We start from the raw sequence: 24,318 nt of genomic DNA, 5'->3' as shown, positions 1-24,318 counted from the left end.
CCGCATAGTTGGGGTTCCGGAAGGAATGGAGGGGCAATCCACGGACTGGTTCGTTGAGGACTTAATCCTTAATCACCTGAAACCGAAACGACTCTCCAACTTTTTCTCCGTTGAACGGGCCCATCGAGCACTTGGAGGTAAACCTAAACCAGGGGCCCCGCCGCGCACGATCATCGCCCGGATCCTGAACTATATTATTATTATTATTAAAATCTTATATAGCGCGCAGCTACCCTTGGGCATCCCGGCGCTTCCAGACACATCCAATCCAAGATGGGAAACAGCAATAGAACGTTATCCAGGGAATAAAAAGGTTTTAAGATCTTTGCGGAAGCGCAATGTACAGGTCTCAGCGCGCAGTTTAAGCGGGAGCGAGTTCCAGAGCTTTGCTGTATTAAAGGAGAATCTTCTGCCCCCAGTGCGGGCCTTTTTGACTTTAGGGACGGATAGGAGGTGTTGCCTATCTGAGCGCAGCTCTCTTCTTGCTTTATGGGCCGTAACTAGATTCCTTAGGATGGGGGGGCCTTTCCCTTGAAGAATTTTGTGAGCCAAGCAAAGTGCCTTAAAAGTCACTCTCTCCCGCACAGGGAGCCAATGCAATGCCTTTAGTGCCGGCTTCGCAGATTGCATCCTCGGAATGTCCATGAGCAGCCTTGCCGCCGCGTTTTGGACCTGTTGCAGGATCTTAAAGGTAGATTCAGGGGCGCCCAAGAAGATAGCGTTGCTGTAGTCAAGTAGAGATGTTATGAGACCCTGGATCAGCAACTTCCTTGATGTTAACGGGAGAAGAGGGAAGATTTTCCGAGCCGACCTAAGTAAGGCATAGCACACTCCTGCTGTTTTCTTGGCATGGGTACGGAGGGACAGGTCCGGTTCTAACCAGACTCCAAGGCTCTTAATAGCTTCCTTGGGGGCAGGGGGCTCACCCATACAGCCAGGCCAGCTGAGGGGGGGGAAGTAGGGTAGATTTACTTCCCAGCAGCAGTAGTTCCGTTTTTGAGCCGTTTAATTTGAGGGAGGACTCTCCCATCCACGTGTGAACATCCACAAGACAGGACTTCAAAATGTCTGGGTTGTCGGCCAGATGGGACAAAGAAACGACTAGCTGCGTATCGTCAGCATAACTGACGATTTTGATGTTATAGGGGGAGACTACACCCTCCAGCGGGGCCATATAAACATTGAACAATGTAGGGCTCAACGAGGAGCCCTGTGGCACTCCACACTGGAGGGGCATTGATTTAGATCTCTCCGATCCATCCCAGACCTGGTATGTTCGCTCCGATAGGAAGGAGCTCAGCCATCGCAGAGCCATCCCAGACACCCCGACCTCAGCCAGCCGCTGTATCAGCACCTGGTGGTTCACGGTGTCAAATGCTGCGCTGAGGTCCAGGAGGATCACTGCCACTGATCCTCCTGTGTCTAAGATCCGTCTGGCCTCATCCACGACCGCCACTAAAGCTGTGTCAGTGCCCTGGCCTGGGCGAAATCCAGTTTGGGAGGGCTGGAGAAGACCATTCAGCTCCAGAAAGGCAGACAACTGCTTGTTGGCCAGTCGCTCAGCGACTTTGCCAAGGCCCGGCAGCAGTGAAATAGGCCTATAATTTGAAAGGACCGTGTGATCCAAATTGGAATTTTTTAATAGAGCCCTAACAACTGCCATTTTCCAGGTGGAAGGGACCAGGCCCTGGGTAAAAGAGGCATTTATTAGATCAGTCACAGGGGCTGCGATGGTCGCTGTTGCCTGTTTAAGAAACTTCATAGGGACTGGATCCATGGGGGAACCACTTTTAATCAGCGATAGAGTTTTAGTAACGTCGCTCACTGACACTGGGCCAAAGTAGTCCAGGCCAGGAGTGCTAGCTCTTTCCTGGGTTTCCCCAGTTCGCTTACCGTGATCCTGCGCTAAGCTGGGCAGGGGAAGAGAAATTAAAATTTTCTCTATTTTTGTGTTAAAGAACTCCGCAAGTTCCGAGCTCTTTTGTTTATCATGCGGAGCAACCGGCTCCGGGACTTTGAGCAGTTCTCTAAGCACTCTAAAGCTTTCCCTGGAGGAGCTGGAAGCAGATTTAATCCGATCTTCAAAGAAGAGAGCTTTCGCAAGTCGTACAGCTGACTTGTAGCCCCTCATTGCAGCACGATATTCTTTCCTCCTGAGATCGTCCCAGTTCTTCCTCCATAGCCTCTCCATCCTTTTGCATCCTTTCCTGAGGGTGCGTAGTTCGACCGAGTACCATGGAGCAGAGCCAACCCGTTTCTCCCTCTTTTGGACTCTCTTTTTCGGAATCAGAGTATCGAGGGAGGCGGATAGCCAGTTGTTAATGTTGGAGTCGGCCATAACTGGATCCGATACGCAGGGAGGGATCGTCTCTTCCAGTTTCGAGGTCCACTTCTCCACCGACAGTCTGGACCACGCTCGGTCCACCAAGAAGGCCTGTTTGGCACATGTCGGTAGTGGATCAGTTAGCCAACAGGCTGGGACCAAAAAATGGTCTGACCAGGGAAGAGGGAGGGCGGGCTTTGCCGAGAGGCGAGGGATGTTCGAAAACATCGGATCAAGTAAATGTCCTTTTTCGTGGGTGGGCCCCGAGTTGATTAAATTCAAGTCACACTCTTTTAAAACGCTCTGGAGATCCCGAGCTGTTTGGTCAGTGGGCTCGTTGAAATGAAGATTCAGGTCGCCCAGCACCATAAAATTGTCTGTTGATATGGCCAGAGTCGTAACTGATTCAACTAGGGAGCTCACAAAGTTGCCCACGGGGCCCGGGGGGCGGTAGATCAGCAGGCCCGAGATGGACACCGTCGGGGATATCCTGAGGGAAAAATGGCAGCTCTCACAATCCAAGAGTTGACCATTCTGTACCCTACAGACATACACATTCCTATAGATTATGGCAAGGCCACCTCCTCGCCCTTCTGGTCTATCAACATGACAGATCAGGTAGCCTGGAGGAAGGGACTCCACGATATCTGCGTCGGAACTCGGGGTCAACCACGTTTCCGTTAGCAGCAAAACGTCTAGGGCAGAGTCTTGGATAAGAAGGTTGACTTCTGTCGCATGACGCGGGAGGGATCTACAATTCAAAAGGCCTATCGCCAGTTCTTTTTTACCTATAGGGGCCAGGGGATTTCTCCTTACCTCATTAATGAAGGGGAAGGAGGATCGCCGCGAAAGGTCCTCACTGTTAGGCAGTGCATACCGAAGCGCCATCAGTTCTGTGCGATCGTAGGAGCGAAGCGCATCCTTAGATTTCGCCATAGTATCCTGCCCTGTGCCCGTCTGGGCCCGGACGGGCCCAGACGGGCTGGACTCTGGCGTGACTCCGGCGCTGAGACGGCGCTTCCGCTGCGCGTCACCGCTGCGCGTTGTCATAGCAGCTTTAAGTAGGGGCCCCGCCTCCTGTGTCTCCAACTAGAGCACACACGGAAGTGGCGACTCTCCAGAGTCCTCTACACTACCCCCAAGATGGCGGTGCTGCAGTGTCCTGGACTGACGGCTAACGGCCTGCGAAAAGCGCAGTGAAGGTCAAGGACCGAGATGCTGTTCTGCAGGCGTCGAGGGTGGCTGGGGATCTTCAGCTGGACAACGCCACCATCCGTTTCTTCCCTGACTTTACGCTCCACGTTCAGCGCCTCCGCCGGTCCTTTGAAGGTGGGAAGAGAGCTCTCCGGGAGCAAGGTGTAAAGTATATGATGGCGGTAAGAGTTGGTGGCAGCTACTCCCCGCTGGGCGCCGAGCACGAACATTCTGTTAATGTAACTCGCTTTTGCAGAGGCTAATAATTGTTTTAAACGCACATTGTGCAGTGACACTGAGCTGAAGCTCGCTTTTTTTTTTTTATTTTAAATAATTGAAACTGTTGTTGTGTATATGTTGTTTTTAGATTCACCCTGAAAATAAGAGCACATACTTGCACTCACCAGTGACATTCTTTGTGAGCCGTGGACTGTTTCCGCGTAGTTTAGAGGCAACCGGCATCCTAGCCAATTGCGGTTGTCGAGGGCGGGACAGGGGCGGCACCTGACGGAGTGTCGAGCGGTTAGCGCTCTAGACCTCCGCTTCCTGGAGAGTATTTAGCCACTCGGAGGCCCCCAGCGCGCAGCGATGGCGCGCAGGGTAGGCGCCTTTGACTGCGCCAAAGACCAGCCTAAGACCAGCCCGTCTGTGCCCGTCCGGGCCAGGCCGGGTCACGGGGCAGGAAACGCTAGTCCGGGTAAGATCACTGTGGATCAGTTAAGGTCTATGCGCCCAAGTAGCAATAGTAAATGCTCTGTCCTAAAGCCTTCCCTAACGGGTATACAAGTATGTCCTCACTGTACATTTGCTCTTACAAATGTTCAGCCCTACCCAGAGGTATCACACAAACCTAAGCCATCAACTCAAACCTCTGTTTTAAATTCTCGCACATTCACATTCTACACTGTGAATTGTAGATCACTGCCTCAACATAAAGCTGATATCTACCACCTCCTAGCTGAAGAAAAACCTTGTGCGCTATTTCTAACAGAGACCTGGTTGCATGATGGTGCAGGTCCCGATGTAGCCGCTGCCTTACCCTCTAACTATGCCATTGTTAGAGTAGACAGAGATAAACAAGTAGGAGGGGGCATCGCTGTGATCTTAAACAGGGATTTTAATTGTGATTTTGAAACAGTAAATATTCCTGGATGTGAAGCAGCTTTTTTAAAAATTTCATTGAATCCAAATTTTATGTTTTCTGGATTTCTAATTTATCGTCCTCCGGGAAACAGCAGTGGTTGGGCTGCGAACTTGGCTAATTTCATTTCGCCTTACTTTCTGAATGCCCAAAACTTGACCATACTGGGGGATTTAAATCTTCATTTGGATGACAAATCTAATAGCATAGCTGTTAACCTGTTAGAGGACTTTAATACTTTGAATATGTCTCTACGAAATGAGGGTCCCACTCATAAAGCTGGGCATCTGTTAGACCCCATTATTTCTAGTGTACAGGAGCTAAAATGGTTGAAAACAGACCCTATTTGTTGGTCGGACCATTTTTTAACGCTTTTTAGTATTACTCTTGAACAATTTAATTCGCCAGGCTCTGCTTGCCCTCCAATTTTTATGAGAAATTGGAAAAAGCTAGATCTAACTGAGTTACAGAACGCGTTACAGGTATCCCTCCCTGTTCTGGGTGCTGATATGGAAAGAAATGCGCTGGAAACCCACACTTGGCTAGAGAGAGCAGTTGACATCTGTCTGCCCGCTACCAGGTGTAGAGGGAATGTCCATCGTCCCCCGGCCCCCTGGTATACGGAAGTACTGAAACTAGAAAAAACCAAGTGTAAGGGACTTGAGAGGAAATGGCGCAAACAGTATGATCCTCTTAAAAAGGAAGCATATCGTAAGGCCAGAAACCTCTATCACACGGCCTGTGCTAGAGCTAAAGCATCCTATGTAACAGAGACCATTAATACTGCTGCTAATAAAGCACGGACCCTTTTTAACACAGTTAAAGAATTAGCCGGAGCTAATTCTATGGCAGTTGCACGTCCCCTGACCCCTCAAAAATGTCAAGACCTTGCCACATATTTTGTGGAAAAGATCGAGACTATTCTTGCCAACATTAATGTTCCGGGGAGGGATGACAGGAAAGTTCCTCCCTTAGAAAGCCTACCAGGAAATCGGCTTGTCTCCTGGCCATCCATCTCCCTGGACACCTTGAAATCTTTAGCCACCTCTATCAAGTCGGGCACTCCATGTGACCCTCTCCCAATTAATATTCTGAGCCAACTGGACGACAGTGCTTTGGGGATTATTGCCGAGACATTAAACGCCTCCATTCATCTGGCAACCGTCCCAGCGTCCTGGAAGCGCGCCATGGTCAGCCCTCTGCTGAAAAAGCCGTCAGCTGATCCAGAGGTACTGGCCAACTATCGTCCGATTTCCCTGCTGCCAGCATTCTCAAAAATACTGGAGAAGCACATCCATGGTGTACTTTCAACTTACACAGAGAATAACAACCTACTCCATTTTTCCCAATCGGGTTTTAGGGCAGGCCACTCCACCGAATCTGCCCTCCTGGGAGTCACGGAGAAGATCAGGGGATTTTTGGACGACGGGCAAACGGTTGCTCTTGTTCTGCTTGATTTAAGCGCAGCCTTCGACACCATCTCACACAACAGACTGCTTGTCAGGCTGAGTGAGGATGGTGTCGGAGGGGCAGCGCTGGACTGGATTAGATCTTACTTGAGCAACAGGACGTTTCAGATCTCGTCCTCACAGGCCCAGTCGGACATTTTTCTGTCACCCCACGGTGTGCCTCAGGGCTCAATTTTGAGCCCGCTATTTTTCAATCTGTATCTCCGCCCCCTCGCCGATTTGGCAGAGCGGGTAGGTCTAGAACTTATGACCTATGCGGACGATTCGCAGATTATTTTTTCCCTTACTAACTCAGAATCTTCATCCCCCTCTGTGCTGAAACTAGGCCTTCAGGAAATTTTCAGCTGGATGTCTACGAACCAGCTAAAGCTCAATGGGGAGAAGACAGAGATTCTTCTCCTGGGGAAAAATAAAGATCTGTGGCAGGATACCCATTGGCCACCATCTTTGGGCGCCTTCCCCACCCCGGCTACCCAAGCTAGAAATTTGGGGGTGTGCATTGATGATTCATTATCAATGAAACAGCAGGCCAACAAAGTGGCTGGTGTCTGCTTCACGATCCTTAAATGGCTGCGGAAGATTATCTGGATGCTGCCTGTGGATACCCAGAAGACCGTAGTCAATGCATTAATTACATCTAGGCTTGACTACGGTAACATCTTATACCTGGGTTCCAATCTAGCCGTGATCAGGAGATTGCAGCTGGTCCAGAACTCCGCAGCCAGGTTGCTGTGCAAGATTCCTAGGACAGCAAGGATCTCGAAGCATCTGAGGAACCTGCATTGGTTGAGGGTAGAGAACCGAGTTCGGTTCAAAGCCTTGACATACATGTTCAAGATCAGGGCAGGAACTGCACCAAAATACCTGCAAAAATTGGTTAGGCCCCATGTTCCTACACGCAATCTCCGTTCTTTAAATGGAGCAAATTTCGTGGTTCCCAGGTTCAAACTGGCCCGAATGGGGGGGAAATCTTTCTCCCATCTGGGACCAGTTCTTTGGAATTCTCTCCCCTTAGCCTTACGGAAGGAGGAGAATTTTGCCAGTTTTAAGAAAAACGTTAAAACTTGGCTTTTTAATAAATAATTGTGGTCCTTGACAGTTACTGCCTCTATGTTTTGACCTCTTAGCCCTGGCGCCGGGAAACCCTTTGTGGGTATCTGTGCGCATTACAAATGCAAAAATAAATAAATAAATAAATAAATAAATGATGCTCTATCCTGCTCGTCTCAAGATCCTAGATGGTAGTAAGTCCTATTTTTTCGAGTCGCCTGAGGAGGCCAGTGACTGGCTGGAGGGATGGCGGTCGGTGGGCAGGAGTGGGAGCCTGCGCGGACCTGGACAGACCTCGCCGAGACGGGAGGCGATGCCAAAGGACACCCACGGTATAGAGAACAGCGAGACTGCCCCTAGTGGGCCTAGATAATGGGGACATGGCATTATATCAAGCTCCTGGGGCCTGCGAGGTGGTAGGGGAGCGTTGATGCCCAACGGGGACATGCACTGGACAAGCTGGTTGGGACATGCACTTACCTCGGCCGGCTGGGGCGGGGGGAGGACCTGGGGGGTTGACCGGAGGCTGCTAGTTAATGTTTATCATGCAGGGTGTAACGTCCGTCACTTATGTATAGCCTTCTTTGCTGGCTGCAAGCCCATGTTTCCTTTTCAGGTTTGAAATGGGGCAGAAGGGACGACAGACACTCTGCATGTTTGTAGGGTGGGAGGTTGGGTACCCACCACGCAGGGAGGCAGGGAGGGGGGAGTTAATGAGGGGGGGGAGTTATTGTTTCAGGGGTGAGTTATGCTCGAGAACAATGCAGTTCTTTCATAGGCCGAATTAGCCCAGAGGGGTCACTGGGAGACATAGGTGATCAAACCAGTGGTAGACCAGATGTCGACGATGGGTAATCAGACACGCATTACAGTTTGGACGTGGAACGTCAATGGGTTGGAAAACAAAATAAAGCGGACGTTAGTGCTCCAATATTTGAAACGACACGCGCCGGATGTCGTCCTGCTTCAGGAGACGCACCTGCGAGGCAACAGATGCAGGGCCCTCGACAGGTTTGGGTATAAAATGGTGGCCCACTCGGGGTTCAGAGGTGTGGGCATCTTAATCCGCAACGCACTGCCCCTAATAATATCGGGCACCTGGGTAGACGACACGGGGTGTCTGGTCGCAGTGGCAGGCAGGTGGGAGGGACGAACCATAGTACTGGGATCCTGCTATGTCCCGCCTGGACTTCACTCCTCAACATACACACGACTGGGTTCTTTCCTGACTGGCCTCCCATGGGGTACCCTCCTGCTGGGCGGGGACACCAACGCCGTAATGGACGCTAACATGGAGCGATCGAGTGAGGGGCGGAGTCCCGGGGGGGGGGGGGGGGGAGTATGGGTTGAGGGACTTCATCTCTTCGTTGGGGCTCAGTGACATATGGCGCACGCATCACCCCACACAGCGACAATACACATTCTTTTCGGCTAGACATGGGTCCTTCTCCCGGTTGGACCACTTTTTCACGAATATTGCCCAGCTGGGCGACTTTGAGGAGCCCCGCATCCTTGCCCGGGGAATTTCCGACCATTCACCGGTGGGGGTGATGATTAAAGGGCCACTGATTAACAGGGCCTCCTTCCCAAGGGTGGACCCGTGGCGCCTCCGAGATGATACTATTAGTGCTCGGCTCCACGAGGGCTCCCAGCGGTATTTTGAGGAAAATAAGGGGTCGGTGGAGTCTTGCATCACGCTCTGGGAGGCCTTCAAAACCGTTCTAAGGGCACAGGCCCAGGCCCTGATAGGGGCAAAAAAGAAAGAAGAGTCCCTGCAGGCCAACCGGCTGGAGGGGGAGATTGAGGAGATGGAGAGGGAGGCCGGTGTATCGCCGGCGCCGGATGCCAGTCACTAGTTGGCTCTCAAACAGAAGGAGCTTCGTGCCCTAGCGGAGGGTGAGGCGCGAGACTACTCTATCGCAACCCAGCACAGACTTTACGATGTGGGGGATAAGGCTCTCAAGCTGCTGGCGTGGCTCGAGCGAAGAGATAGGGAGCGCTCATGGGTAGCCGAGGTGCGTAACCCTGCGGGCTCACTGGTCTCCAAGAGTGCAGAGATAGCAGAGGCCTTTGCATCCTATTACGAAGGGGTATATACCTCGGTTTGCACCCGCACTGAACAGGAGTGCACAGAATTCTTGAAGGACTTTGCGCTCCCCACTTTGTCGGCTGAACAAACAGACCGCCTGGAGGCAGACTTCACGGTGGAAGAAATGGGAAAGGCCCTCAATTCCCTCCAGTCTGGGAAGGCGCAGGGACCCAATGGCCTCCCGGTGGAGCTTTTCAAGCGACAGTCCAGTATTATCACGGACCTGCTCCTCCGGATGTACCGAGAAGCGTAGGAGGCGGGCAGGCTTCCGCCTGACCAAAGAGAGGCCATGATTGTGGTGATCCACAAGGCGGGCAAACCAGCCGATCTCTGCTCATCCTACCGCCCGATCTCACTCATAAATGTCGAACCCAAGGTATTGGCTAAGGCCTTGGCAGATAGGCTGCTATTGGTTCTGCCGGATTTGGTGCACGTGGACCAGTCCGGGTTCATGCCCTGTAGGAGCACCCGACACAATCTACGCCGCCTCTTCGGAGTGCTCTATATGACAGAGGAGGTGGGGGCCGCCCAGACAGCACTGATGGCGCTGGACGCCTCAATGGCTTTTGATAGTATCGAATGGCCCTATCTGTTTATGGTGCTCCGCAGACTGGGATTCGGTCCCGTATTCTGTAGTTGGGTTCGGCTCTTGTACGAACAACCGAGGGTGAGAGTGAACGGGGCGGTGTCTAGAGCCTTTCCGTTACGAAGGGGCACCAGGCAGGGGTGTCCTCTATCCCCCCCCTCCTTTTCGCATTAGCCCTGGAACCGCTGGCACACTGGATTAGGAGGGATAGGTCGTTCTGGGGCCTGGCACCGAGTGATGAGTGGGAGGAGCGTATTTCTCTATATGCAGATGACATTGTGTTATACATGGCCAGGCACTACCACTCGATCGCACAGGCGCTACACCTCTTTGATTTGTTCGGTAGCTATTCGGGCTACACAATCAATTGGGGAAAGTCGGTGATTTTCCCGCTCTCAGGCCGACTCGGTGTCCCGCTTCCATTGCTGTGGACGGATTCAAATATCTGGGACTCTACATTACACGGGACAGGGCGGAGTTCTTCGCCAGGAACCTGGAACCCCAACTATCGCGTCTTAAAACTGACGTGCACCACTGGAGGTCGCTGCCTCTCTCCCTGATGGGTCGGGCGGCGCTGTTTAAAATGCTCGCATTGGCGCGCCTGCTTTACATCCTGCAGAACACGCCATACCCGATACCAGCGGGGGTGTTCAAGAAGACAGCGCAGGAACTACGTATCCTGCTCTGGGATGGTGGCAGTCCCAGAATATCGTTGCCCAAGCTGACGAGGGGGGTATTTGATGGGGGGCTGGCCCTTCCGGACGTCAGGCTCTATTACTGGGCCTCCCAGTTACAGGTGGTAAATGGCTGGGTCTACGCGGATCGGTCGGAACCAGCCTACAGAGTGGACCGATGGGTAATGCCGCACGGTAATTGCGAGCCCCTGTTGTATGCCCGTAAACAGGGTAGGGATTGGCCGTCACATACCAGAGTGGTGATTCAATGTTGGAGGGAGGCCAATGAATACTTGGGGTGGTCTACTTGGGGTGGTCGGACTCCCTGACGGGACGAACCCCTTTATGGCACGGGGACCTGCTGTCGGACGTGACTAGATTGACAGGGTTTTGGGGCTGGAAGCTCATAGGAATCGAATACCTGGGGGACGTCTGGAAGGGAGACGCTCCGCGGTCTTTTTCCTACCTTGAAAAAGAGTATGACCCACAGGACTCCCAACACTACCACTACCTAAACCTCACCCACGCCCTGCGGACGCACATAAGGTGCGGCACGTCCATCCCAGAGTACTCGCCTCTGGAGGATAGGCTACTCCTGGACCGAATAGCAGGAAAACTCACTTCCACAATATACCGCAAATTCATCAATAACATGACGGACCCCCTGGTCACATTGCGGGAGAGATGGGTGGGGGACATAGGGGAACTGGAGAACGAAGACTGGCAGGACGCCCTGCAGAGCCCAAGGGAGATTGCAATCCGGTGTAGGTTCCGGTTAGTACAGCTTAAGATCCTGCACCGAGTATATTACCCCCGCACCCATCTGTACGCTTGGGGGAGGAGCAGATCGGCCCTTTGTGTACGGGGATGTGGGGAGGAGGGCACCTTCTATCACATCCTATGGGAGTGCCCCCAGATAATCCTGTTTTGGACCAAGGTAGTTGACATAATGACGGCAGTGGTGGGCTCAGTGGTCCCGCTGGAGCCCCGATGGCTGCTATTAATGATTAGGAGCGACTCGGACTGGACTACACACAAGGAGATTTGGCTGGCCTTAGCGGCGGGGGTGGCGAAGAGGAATATCGCAAGGGACTGGGGCTCGCGGACCCTGCCCAAATGGGACCAATGGGTACGGGATATGGACTGGTGCCAAAGGGCTGAAGAAACTATCTACAAAAGCAGAGGTTGCACCAAAAAATGGCGTAAGATATGGGGGCCATGGCGGAAATACAGGCAGCCGGGGGGAGGACTGGGACCCTAACAGCTATTGTTATTTGTCTCATCTGTGTCCTTGAAGGTCGGTCATTGTTCAGAGGATGGGTAATTCACTGCATGTATCGTGCTAAATGTCCTGTATTGTTCGATGGTCTGAGAAAAGTTAATAAAAAGATTTATAAAAAAATAAAAAATAAAAATATGCAACTCATGTTTTCTAATGCTGTTGGACAAAGTATGCCGAATGTTTGAATCAAGGAAACTGACTTTTCTGTGCATCCTGTCACGAGAACACCACCACCTCCACACCCAGGCCTTGGTTCTCTTCACTTGGACCTCTTCAAATGCTAATAGGCTGGCAGAAGTGGGAGAGCAAGAGCAAATGGGCCTCTAGATGCTTTAGGCAGGGAAAAGGTTACTTTTTTAAAGTACTGTTTCCTTAATATTTATAGAAAATTCAACTTCACCACTGAATTGTATTTTTAGCAACTATCAAAAATAGTTGTTTTATTGTGTTTCCCAACTGACAGTGAAAATATCTTATCGGGAGTTTTCACTGCAAGAACAACTTTAACATTAAATTCCTACATGGCCTACCATGTACCCTGCCTTACAGGCCTTAGGGTGACATCAATATTTTAAAGTAAGGTTTTGACCTGTCAAAGGGGCTCTTTTGACAATTCAAATTTACAATTTAAACCTGCAACAGCCAGGATAGAAATGGCAGGCCTGCAGCCATGTTTGCGCTGTCACTGCAGTGGATGACACAATGGATGCTGCAGTGCACTACTGATATTTAACTTACAGGCCCTGCATATCCTCTGTACCATATACCAGGGATATACAGGTAAGTTAAATATGCCGCTTTCGTTACATTGAAAGGGGGAACATGCACTTAATGGTTAGCATGGGTAAACACCACCTAGTCCTACAGCCAGCAAAAATATTAGGTGTTCAAAGGGCAAAGAAATCATGGGAAACCTTGCAGAAACTGCAAATTTTCTACAGGGTCACCTATAATGAAGCATAGCACAGGATTGCGGGTGAAATTTCCCTGTCTCTAAAAAAAAAGTCGCTCAGTACAAAAGGATTAGGTTACTGGTATCCCTTTCATTACACTATACCCCCTTGTGTTATATGCGTCTTTATTATCGAATTAGTTCGTTGTGAACTCCACATCAACCCCGATTCATAAATAAGTAGTCAGGATAACACTAAGACCTAGGCCCAAAGTCACTGATCAATCGGTCACAGGTGGGGTGGCTGGTAGCCAGCAGACAAACACATGAACAGAAAACCTTCGATCAATCCCACAGATAGGCGCAGCAACACTACAATGGTCAGGGAGTGTTGTCCAAACAAAGCACAAATGGCCGGAGAGGTATGCGCACTCCCAAAACACCATAAAGTTAGATGCCACATGAGTTAGAAACATATAGTCAATAAGGACACAGCATATGCAGTGATCACGCGCTCCCATTGCCGGACATCTGGACATGTTACTCACTGGCCACATTGTGACAATGCAAGTTCAAGGCCCACCTATAAGTTCCATTAGACAACTAATTTACGACTCCAAAGGCAGCAACATACGTTCCTCACCATACACGGATCACCGGAAATTCTTTATTACCTACAATGAACTGTATAAAAGGAGGACACAAACCAATTATAAATTGAGACAGCCCTCAGACCCTGTGCTTGCCACTGTTCTCCCGGCAACTCTGTTTAATTAAACAAACTGTTCCTGTTTTGCCAAATGCCTCTTGTTTTTTCAAAATATTTTATGTTACAGCAACAGTGGTACAATGACGAAAAGCACAAACAGTAGAAATTGGTATTTACGATTACAATGCAAATGTGACTTCAAAATGAAATAACTAGAGAACCGGGTAATGGCTGGAACAGCTCTGCAATCAGGACAAACAGTTGCAGCTAATAGAACACACAGCCACAATAAACGTCAGCCCCTCTGGCACCAGAGTGAAGTATGCACACGTTTGGAAAGCTCCTTACTCCGTTATATTGATCTCCCAAGACCTCATTGTCAGAAGACCGCAAGAATTGTGGTCTATTTTATGGACATGCTTTCTAGCCAATGTCAAGAGGGTTTTGTCTCAACATCAAGATGCCAATTTGGGGTCTGTACTGCGCTCAAATAAGAAATAGTAATAGTAATTCAAACTAGGGGACCACCAGTCTGCAATTTAAAAGGACTGCCCGTAAATTCACTCCAATGTCCATCACTGATGTTTTAATGGACAGCATTTACCCTTTATTTTAGACATTCTGGTAAAAAAAGAGGTTAATTCTGACTGTTAAGATGCTGCAGATTAAAAGTCCAATGCAGGATGTTGAACTCAGTCACAGTATAGGCTGTCACCCTGCACAACAATTATGGAAAAACTGCATCGGCTGAAGAAGCCATTACGAACAGCAGTCCGAAATTAAGGATTGTCCATGTAAATAAAGGAGAGGAGGTCACCCTACCGGAGACAGAAATCACTTTGAATGTGAGACTCATTATTTTAAACTTGCATTTAGAAACAATATAACATAGGCTGCCACAAAATATGCAAAGAATTAGGTTCAAGATAAAATAGTACTTCCAAAGTACAGATTATAGTAATACGTAAACTGTACTTAGTGCAAGCATTTCTTTTAACCCCTTCGGTGCTCATGACGGAACGGTTCCGTCATGAGCCACGGTTGAGCTGTGCTCATGACGGAACCGTTCCGTCATGACCACGCCCGCGCAAGAAACCGTCAGCACAGCGGCGGAATTCGCGCAGCATGGAAGGGGTTAACAACTGTCCATTAAATGTTTATTTCCTAACTTAGGCTGTTAGTGTGTGGGGAAGAGTGGCGGGATTCCTCAAAGTACTCTTACTGCATTTTTCAAGACAACATGCAAAAAAAAAAAAAATACAGAAGATTTCCAAAGTGCTTTTGTTTTATGCACTATTAAAGAGCAAAGGCTGAGTTCATACGGAGTTCATATTTTTATCTGGCAATGTGGATTTCTGTGTTTGCTAAATTGATGTCCTACTGTTCTACACAGTGCATCCGGGATACATTTATAATCTAATGTTGCATTTCCTGGGGGGAAAAAAAACGTGCTTAGGAGACTTAAACTGCATTTTTATATTAGACACCCTTGACTGTTGTGGGTCTCATCAGCACATCATGTATGTCACAAAAAGTTAAACGGAGGTTTGCATTGGGTTATTGAATTAAAGTTACCTTAATATTAGGAAATGCTTGGGGGTTTAGATGACTGAAAGATGCCAATTAGGTTGTTCACTCTCATACGCTGCTCAAATGAGGTGCAACTTATCTTTCTGAAACTGTTAAATGTGTTCTTTTGGTTTGGGGATTGATATTTGATGTGTTACTTGCTCTAGTGCTTAGCCTAAGAGAGTAAGTGTATTGCACATTTATACCAAACATCTTATTATGGTGGATTCTCTCCCGAGAACCACTTCAAAGATGCCTTCTGTAGGAATTTGGCTCTGTATATACTATACCAAAATGAGGTATAGTGTGCACAGAGTCCAGTGGAACCCCAAAGGTAGGCAGAGGTAAAAGTAGATGGCACCTCACTCTCTATTTGTGGTAGTGCGGGCAAGTAGTAAGGCTTTATCAGAGGGTAGTGTTAAGCATTTGTTGTACACACTCAGGCAGCAAATGATGTCACAACTCAAAGACTGAACTCAGACCAATTTGTTTCTTTCAAAAATATTATGTAGTTAATTTAATTTTTTAGAGCCAAGCAAGCCTGGTACAGGTAAGTGTAAATAGTACTTTTTAAGGTAGGTTGAACAATACAAGCAAGCTGAATGAAAATGCCTTTGTTACAGGTTTGTAAATCTTTTCGATACAGTGGAAATTGATGATTGGATTACTTTTCAGATTACTTTATGAATTACTTTTTATACTCAGTGTGAAATGGCTAGATATCACACTGGGATATTTCCTAGAGAAAAGGTAAGTTAAGCCGTTTTTGGTTATTGGCAGTTTTCAAGTTCTCATACAAAACCAACTACACACCATTTAGAACAATTTGCAAGGAAAAACAGTCAATGTATTCCTATGGAGAAGACGTGGTTATCGTTAACAGGTAAGTACTTGGTTGTGGGAGTTGGATTTCTGGGGTTAGACCAGGGTTCCCCCAGGGTCAAGGATGCACTCTCAAACCAACCTCAGCAGCACTAGGGAGGCCGGGTGCAGAGTGCTGAGGCCCAATGTGATCCAATGGAGGATAGGGTGCCACCGGTTGGTGGCAGCTCATGAGCAGGCCACAAGGTTGTGGGAGCAAAGTTCTGGTGTTAGGCTCAGGGCATAGGGGGGGATCAGAGTTAGCACACAAAGTGCACCCGCAGCAGCACAGGGGCAGCTGGGTACAGGGTGCTCTTTTGGCACTGGGTGCCCTGTTTTCAATGGGAGTTGCCGGTTTTAGATTTTTGCTGCAGGCTCGGTCCAGGAAGACTTCCAGGAGAAACCAACGGCTGGGCAGGTAAGTTGGAGGGCTCGGGGACGTAGGTGCACCTCGGGTTCTCTTCTCCAGGGAGCAGGGTTGCTGAATGCTAGGTGTCTTTTGAGGTCGGATTTCACCTTACAGGGCCACTCGCAGTTGGGGGGGTCTCCGTGCAGAGGCTGCAGGTGAAGTTGGGGAGTCCTGGAAGAGTCAACTCACAGTGGACTCGGACTCTGGAGTGCTGGGGACCTCACTGGGACGGGTGGGCCACTTGAACTGGTGCTGTAAGCCACACGTACAGTGGTGGTTCCAGGCGTCGGGTTTGTTGTCCTCAGCAGGCTCAGAGTCCATCTTGGGAGTTTCTTTTGAACAGAGCTGCTGTTCACAGGAGATCCGGTCTTTGTTGAAGGCACTCAGTCAGGTCACTGGCTGAAAGACAAGGCGACTTTTGGCGCAGAATCTGTGGATACTGCAGAGCTTCACCTAGCCTCCCCCACCTGAGGGGAGGGGTTTGCAGAGGTGGGCACACCTCCTGGGTTGTGCTGATTTTTCCCGCCTGCCTTCCCGCCGAAAAGGAGGGGAGACAGGAAGGGGGCCAGCTCCTGCTAGCAGGAGAGGCTGGGGGGTCGCATTACAAAGGTGGCAAGGCCCTTGAAGCTCCCCTGTCACAGATGGCCCTTCCTGGCCTGGCGGAGGTGTGACCACCCCTGCCCAAGAAAGTCCTGAAACATATCTCGTGGAGGCAGGCTGGTGTGTACCAGTCAGGTAACCCACCGGAGGATGGTCGTTTTTCAGGGAGCATCTCTAAGATGCCCTCTGAGTGCACTCTTCATTAAATCCCACACTGGCATCATTGTGGGTTTAATGTCCTGAGAAGTTTGATACAAAACCTCTCAGTTTTCAGTAAAGCCATTATGGTGCTGTGGAGTTTGTAATGACAAACAGTCAGCACCATATACCCTAATGGCATTACTGCACTTACAATGTCTAAGAATTGGTTTAGACACTGTAGTGGTACAGGCTCATGCACCTGTACCCTCACCACTGGTATAGTGCACCCAGCTAGAGCGGTGGCTGACCTATGCCAGGGCAGTGTGTTGAAAGCACGGCACACAGGTATGTGTGCCATGTCGACTCTACACTTTGTTCTGCACCAAAACACGCAGCCTGCAATGGCAGTGTGTGTTTGTGTAAAGGTACAGGGCGTCGAAGGGTGACACAATAAGTGCTGCAGCCCTTAGAGACCTTCCCTGGCCACAGTGCCCTTTTTACCCATGGTATCTTCTACAAGAGACAGACATGTGGCCGGAGAGGTGTCAATTGGGGGTACCGCGTACAGTTTTGGGAAAGAACACAGGCCCTGAAAACCTGATTGGCAGGGTCCCAGGGCACATCAAGTCAAAGTGCATCAGTCGTCTGGCAAAAAGGGGGGGGGTTACTGCAACAGAAACCCAGCTTCCTACACCTTCCTTCTATTATCATACATTTGGTGAATAGGTCTAGCTCATCTTGAATGTTGACCGATGATCTCCTGTGCACCTTAGCCCTCACAGTTTGCAAAGGCCTATATTTTTTCACTAAGTCAGGCTGATAAAGTTAAACGTTGTAGCTCAAATAGTGACAGGAAAATAAATGAACTTGTTGTATATTTTAAGACAGCTAAGATTGAAAGTAACTACTTCCTTGGAATTGTACCTTCTTTCTTTGAATACATTTTGTTCTTAAACACAATGCCAGTTACACTTCTGACACTGTATCACAAAATATACTGATAGCAAAACCAAGGATATAATTCTTACTGCTGACCTTCAATGACCACATAAAAATTGGCTATATTTATCCCCCATTGTCCTCCATTCTGTGATAATTCAAACCAGAGGCATTCAAATAGATCCTGCTCTGCTTTGTAATGTATACAGTGAGAAAAACTTGAGGATGAACAACAGAAGACATCGGCTCCAGCCTTCGCAGAATCCTATTTTCCAATGTGTACATTCCTTGCCCATGTATTTTCTCACAGTGCAGGCCTCGAAAAATCAAAAAATTTTGCTAGACCTGCAGGTCAAGTAACTTGAATAAACTACTCAACCTAACTGTAATGAACTTGACCAGTAAACTGGTCTCAAATTGTGTGATCATTGACAAATATTTTATTTTAAAGAGTTGCCTTTTTCTTCATTCTCATATGAGTGCACCTTTAAATATGAGAGTTCAGCCTTTCTTCTTTACAAAACAAAACTCTTTTTTTGGGTTAAGTAGACTAAATGTTTGCTCCATGTGCAATAAGAATCTAGCCCACATATAGGGTACACATGATCCCCGACTTGCCTCTCAATTTACTAAAAGCATTGCTATCAGTGCAGAGGCAGGAATGTTTCTCAGTTCATGTTTAAACACTCATTTTTAATAAATATAGTACCTAGGCATGATGTGGTAGCGCACAGTCATTTACAGACCGGAAATGACGAAGAAATTGTCAAAAACCTTCCCACTACCTTGCAGCTTTACTGATAAACTATATAATGTATTAACAATAATCTGTGAAAATTGGTTTTCAGAAAACATTTATCATTTGCACATCATCAATTAATGTGCTCTGATTTATTTTCATCCTATTAAAATATATTTCTCATCATCGCACAGAAGTGCAAAATTGGGCTTTCACAACTACTGAAATATATTTCGAAATGTTTGTACAGTTGATTTATTAGCTATTTAAATGTGTTTTAGGAAAAACCTGATACCCTACATACTTTCCTTTCAGATTTCGTACAGTAGGTCAGACAGTTCACTTTACAAAATCCTGGAACTCTGTAGTCGAAGAACAAAAAGTAATTGTAAACTGACTTCGGACCTCTGTCTCTGAACACAGAGCAAATGTGACACGATCAAGATTTAAAGGCATCTTTATAACTCCTTTACTTTCTGAATGAACAGAACACGTTCTTTGTCAACTCGCCAGAACGGGCGAGTAAGTCCTAAATATAGCTCTATCAGATAAAATCTGACTTGCCACAGCGAGAGGGTGAGTGGATTTTTCGAGGTCTGCAGTGCTATGAACTCAAGGTTATTGCTTCCTTTTAGTGCAACCTAAGGCTCTTGATATTTTGTACCATGTGTGTCCAGACATTACTTTTCGCATCCAAACCTTGAGCCGATCACCTGACCTGGCTGGAGTGGTGAAGTAGCATTAGCCTAGTAACAGAAAGGCTGTTTACCTGACTAATATTTATAGAAATACCTAGCATTACACAATCTGCACCTGCAGATAATGTTTCTTGCTACAAGTCTTGCATCCTCAAACTGCATGCCACCTCACAAACATCTGACTGCATCCCCAAAATTCAACATGAAAAACTGACTTTTAATTAAAACTTCCCTATTTTCCCTCTCCATTTTTCTTTAAAATGGCCCTCTCATTCTCTGCATGCCTCTTCTCTCTGAGCACAAGCTTCTGTCACATAGATGTGTGCCTTAATCTCTACTATTGTATTTCAGCAAATTGCCCACAACTCATTTTCAAAAACACAACCTCTCTTTCCTCTGAAAGTCAGACTGCTCCAACCCAAAAATACCTAATTAACCACTAACCTTGAGTTCCGAAGCAGCGTGCTTCCCAGAAAAAATCACTGCAAAACCTCGAAATGGGTATTAAGCGCGATTAAAAACAATTACAATATGTAAATTCAGAAAATTTGCTGCCCAAAAACATTGTGTTTGATATAACAGACTATCATGTTGCTCCACCTGTGAGATGCTAGTCTACTCATAGGATATCAATAACTGACTAATTAATTTAGTGCCGTTTTTGTTATGGTATGGGAACAGGAATGTTTCTAAGTTCATGTTTAAAATCTATCACTTTTAATACACGTTCATCAATGCAGTGTGGCAAGACCGTAAGCTCCTTATTATACTGTTGCTGCCAAGATCGATCTGAGGAAAGGGGAAGAATGCTATATAGGATGTATATAATGCTTCAACTAGCCTTTCAGTCAGCACCTGTCAGTCATTGGTCTGTTAGTCACATTTTACTTCCACCCTAGAGCAGTGTTTATTAAACTGTGGTCGGGAGACGTGGGTCCGCAACTGCTTTGAAAATTAAATATAATAAACAGATATAGATAGATAGATATATCTCTAACACACAAAATTGAAAATTTTAAAACGTTCTTTAAATGTGTGAAGGAGTTTGAAATTGGAGGCTATAAATTAAGTTAGTGGCCTCAGATTCAATTGTGAGAGCAGTGCAAGTGCATCAAACAGACTATAGTATGGATGATGAGCGGCCTCAACTTGCATTTAGAAAAGCTCCAACCTTCCCAATAGCATAACAAGCATTTTCAATGCAATAGGTCTCACAATTACATTATTTTGAGCTATTGACATTGTAAATGTAATTGTTCTTTTTCCCTTTGTGAAGCATTAATCAAATTGTGTAATGCAAAATGGCAATAGCTCACTTTGTTGCAACTGCGAAATCTATTTGCATTTGTACTAGTGTCAGTTTTGAACTGTGTTTGAGGCCTATTAAATGTTTTCTTCCCAGGTATGTACCGTTGCATGATGGTGTGTGGTGATCAGAGCTGGTCTTTTCTCAGATAGCTCCCTGGGCTAACCCAAACCTAGCTCCCCATCCTACTTGTCCTCTTTAATGGGCTGTGATTCAAACATTGTGAGGAGTAAAAAGAAGGTGAAGGGGCTTTCCTTCAATACAGTGAAATATCCGGACACTGTATTATGCATCACAACCCCACTCCATGACAATTGTAATGAAAAAGTAGAAAAAGCATTTTCTTTCGTCTCGCTTACTGAAACCTCACCTCTTCTCACAGAAGTGCAAATGAGGCACCGTCAAGGATGCCGAAGAGAAGTCGTTCGACAGGGAAAAGATGGACACCGGACAGAATGTAGGCATCCCTCAACAAACACACGCAACACCATCACCACTGTGTCCTCCGTCTTTTTTCCAGGGGAAAAATTTATCCAAGTGCAAATGGGGTGCACATGACTTTTTGGTATAAGAGTTTTGTAGTTAGAAGCAAAGATATGTAGTGAAAAAACATACCCACCACCCGTAATACCCCCTTTCTAAGAGCACTGTGCTGTACAAGACTACGAAAAAGTGATGTTGGCTACAAGGGAATCATGTGTAACCTCTTCCCCTACCGAGTATCAAAGTGCAAACGTACAAAACACACACGAGGGAGGATACTGCGAAATTAACTGACAAAAAAAAAAATACGAGTGGGAATAAAAAGAAAAAGTGTTTTTTTAAAATAGTAGCACTCTGCTTTCGCCTGGCGTAAGAAAACCAAAGTGGTACAAAAAGTATAAAAACATTACCATCTCTACGGGGAAAAGTAACGCAGCTACAGAGAGTCGGTGAAGGAGAGAGATCTACCCCTGCTGGTCAGTCAGGAGGGGGAGAGGCAAGAGAGACAGAGCAAACAGCCCAGACTGGCTTACCTTGAGGGCGAAATGTTCATCCCGAGCTCACAGCCCTGAAGTTTGCTCCGTCGCTTGCAACAGGTTGGATGGCTTCCTGCTCCCTCGGCGACCTCCCATCCGAAATGTTGTTCTGATGCTGTCGGGCAGAGGGGGGTCCTCGTTAAAAGTAAACTCTCCCGGCAGCACTCCTCCTCCCGGAGCGGAAGCAGGAGGAGATGATCTGGCCGGATTCCTGAACTCAGATGGTTTAATATAGATGAGCATTAGGGTCCTGCTGGAAGACAGAACAAGCTGTCGCCACGCCATTGCGCAAATAAAGAAAAACAAGCCCTGCTGTATGCAGCCCGCGCACTAACCCGAGTAGTTAACGAGTTAGTGTATGACACATGCGCAGTGTGAGTTCATTAAAAACAGGCGGATGACTCCGTTCTGTGCTCACATCATGAGGCTGACTTCACTCACAAAGTCTACTCAAATCGTGACGACAGCAGAGTTGTGATGGCCTCATATAATTACTGACTTGACTCACAGTCTGCTCCAGTTGCAGAAAGAGAACAAGCATCGGCCGCACGCGCGCCTCGCGCTTAAAGTTAAAAAAAACAAGACAAGCCCGGCGGAGCGTGGCGCGCGCGCGCGCTTGGGGGCGGGGGAGCGGACCCTTTGAAGTGCTCCCAAAAGGCGGATTGCATGGCGGCACGATGCGCGTGATTGTGCGCGTGCTAGCCATGCAATCCGCTTTTTGGGAGCACTTTTCAAAGCCCCTATAGTCTCGCTTTGCGATCGCTTAAGCGATAGCAAGGCGAGACCTAAAAATGGATTTACTTTTAATTATAATAGTTGGTGTATATTTGATGAACGTTTGTTTCTGTATTTTCTGTGTATTATTTTCCAGGTCAAGTAATCAAAAAAATGCTTAGGCAGAGGTCCCCAGCTACCAGTAATAACTCAGTGAGGGTCCCCAAAATTCAATAAAGATTCAGTGGGGGTCCCCGAGTTCCAGTAATGATTAAGTGGGGGGGGGGTCCACAGACGTCAAAAGGTTAACGACCACTTCATATAATTACGCACTGTCTAGGAGTCTATGTTAATCAAAAGAGAGTGCTGTGTCTGGTACCAGCATTCATGTTAAAGAAGGAGAATCCCAAAAAAAATGCTCCGTATACCAGTGGTCACATTTTAACAAGTGTTGCGGGGGAGAGCCAAGCCCCACACCGCTTACTGCCGCCATGCCGCCCGGTGCAAAGCTTGCCGTTAACCGCCAGAATGGAGGAGCTGCCGAGCCCGCCAAAGAGCCAGCAGCCCCATCCCGTACCTCTCCTAGAGGCAGAGCGGCAGCCATCTTGAAGAGGAGCTGATTCCGAGTCCGAGTGCAGTCATAGAAGAGAACTAGGCGGCAGGAAAACGCAACGCGGTTTTCATTGAAACCTTGCATTACTGTGTATGTGTACCACAGCCTTGAAAGAAACGAACCAGACGCTTAAAGTAATGGGCAAATATTTTACACAATTTGAAAAAATAAAATCTTACCAAGAGAATAGCTTGTAATTAGAAAATAATACGAAATGTAAAAGCTTTTTTGCAATAATGTATTGTTTCCCTTTGACATTCCAGCTTTGGAAAAACAAATTCCAGTTCCTCTGTGACCAATCTGTTTACGCCAATTTTTGGAAGGGGTACGCCTTGTGACCAGGTCAACTAGATTGCTCTTCGAGTACCTTTGGGAGTGGGGCTGACACATCCGGACCGCTGGCTGAAGGGGCGCTTTTCGAATGTGTGGTTTAATGCGTGATTTAAAAAAATATTCAAACACTAACCTCCTATTTAAGAAATTTACAAAACTCTAATTATTTTCAATATTATCAAAACTATTATTTAATTTGCAACACTTAAAATGCTTAATGCCAAGAAATGCTTGCAACTTTTCGACTGAAATAAAATATTGGTAATTACGTCTGGCTTGACAACGTACAAGTTGCTATACATTTGCTGCCAAACTTTCAACTTTGATCAAAGGGAGAAACGTGCCCTACTGCAAAGGCCTGAATAACGGTAAACGGGGTGGAGGGCCAACTAAAAGTTGGGTTTTTTTCCATCTTCAAAAAATAAATTGTGTTTCATGCAAATACATTCTAACCACACCAAGTAAACGTATAATATTCTCGTCCAGAATGTCAGCAATTGTAGTGTCCTGCTGGACACTTTCTAGTGTCTCAACAGACACTAGGTTACCAGCCGCTCCCTCGAGGCTGAACATACACCCATCCACAGGGCCGGCTTTAGGGCGGTGCGACCGGTGCCACCGCACCGGGTGCTGGCTTCCTGGGGGCGCCGTGTTTGAAAGTTTATTATGCTTTTGAAGCACCGGCTGCAGCGTTTCTTTCCACTCGCAATTACCAGGCCTCACATAAATGTCAAGATAACTCGTGTGATTAATTATCTTCCTGGAGAGAGATCAGAATTTTGTATAGTTGAGGTTTTGACTTAAGTAAAGTTAGTGCAGAGAGTTAGTATGCCTGCTGCAAAGAACGTGTAGCAAGTGGATTACAGAGTGCGTATGATGTAAACAGATCATCAGGTTACTGCTTTCAAAAGAGACATCTTTTTTGTTACTTGCAATTTATAACTTAAAGTCCTAATATAGAATAGTAA

General features: G+C 47.4%; 1 protein-coding gene across 1 annotated transcript in view; it reads right to left on the bottom strand.

Annotated features, from left to right (window-relative positions):
- The window catches only part of LOC146866932 (importin-9-like), a 269,255-nt gene extending 246,237 nt beyond the window's left edge, over positions 1–23,018 (bottom strand). Inside the window, exon 1 of the mRNA XM_085603265.1 lies at positions 22,982–23,018. The gene's annotated coding sequence lies outside the window, so the exon portion shown is untranslated. The remainder of the gene's footprint in view (positions 1–22,981) is intronic.
- Between the last annotated feature and the right edge of the window lie 1,300 nt (positions 23,019–24,318).

The sequence above is a fragment of the Triturus cristatus genome, chromosome 1_2 (genome assembly GCF_964204655.1).
Source record: "Triturus cristatus chromosome 1_2, aTriCri1.1, whole genome shotgun sequence".
NCBI lineage: Eukaryota > Metazoa > Chordata > Amphibia > Caudata > Salamandridae > Triturus > Triturus cristatus.
The sequence above is the reverse complement of the archived record's forward strand: the minus strand, read 5'-3'. Positions and strand labels throughout refer to the sequence as shown.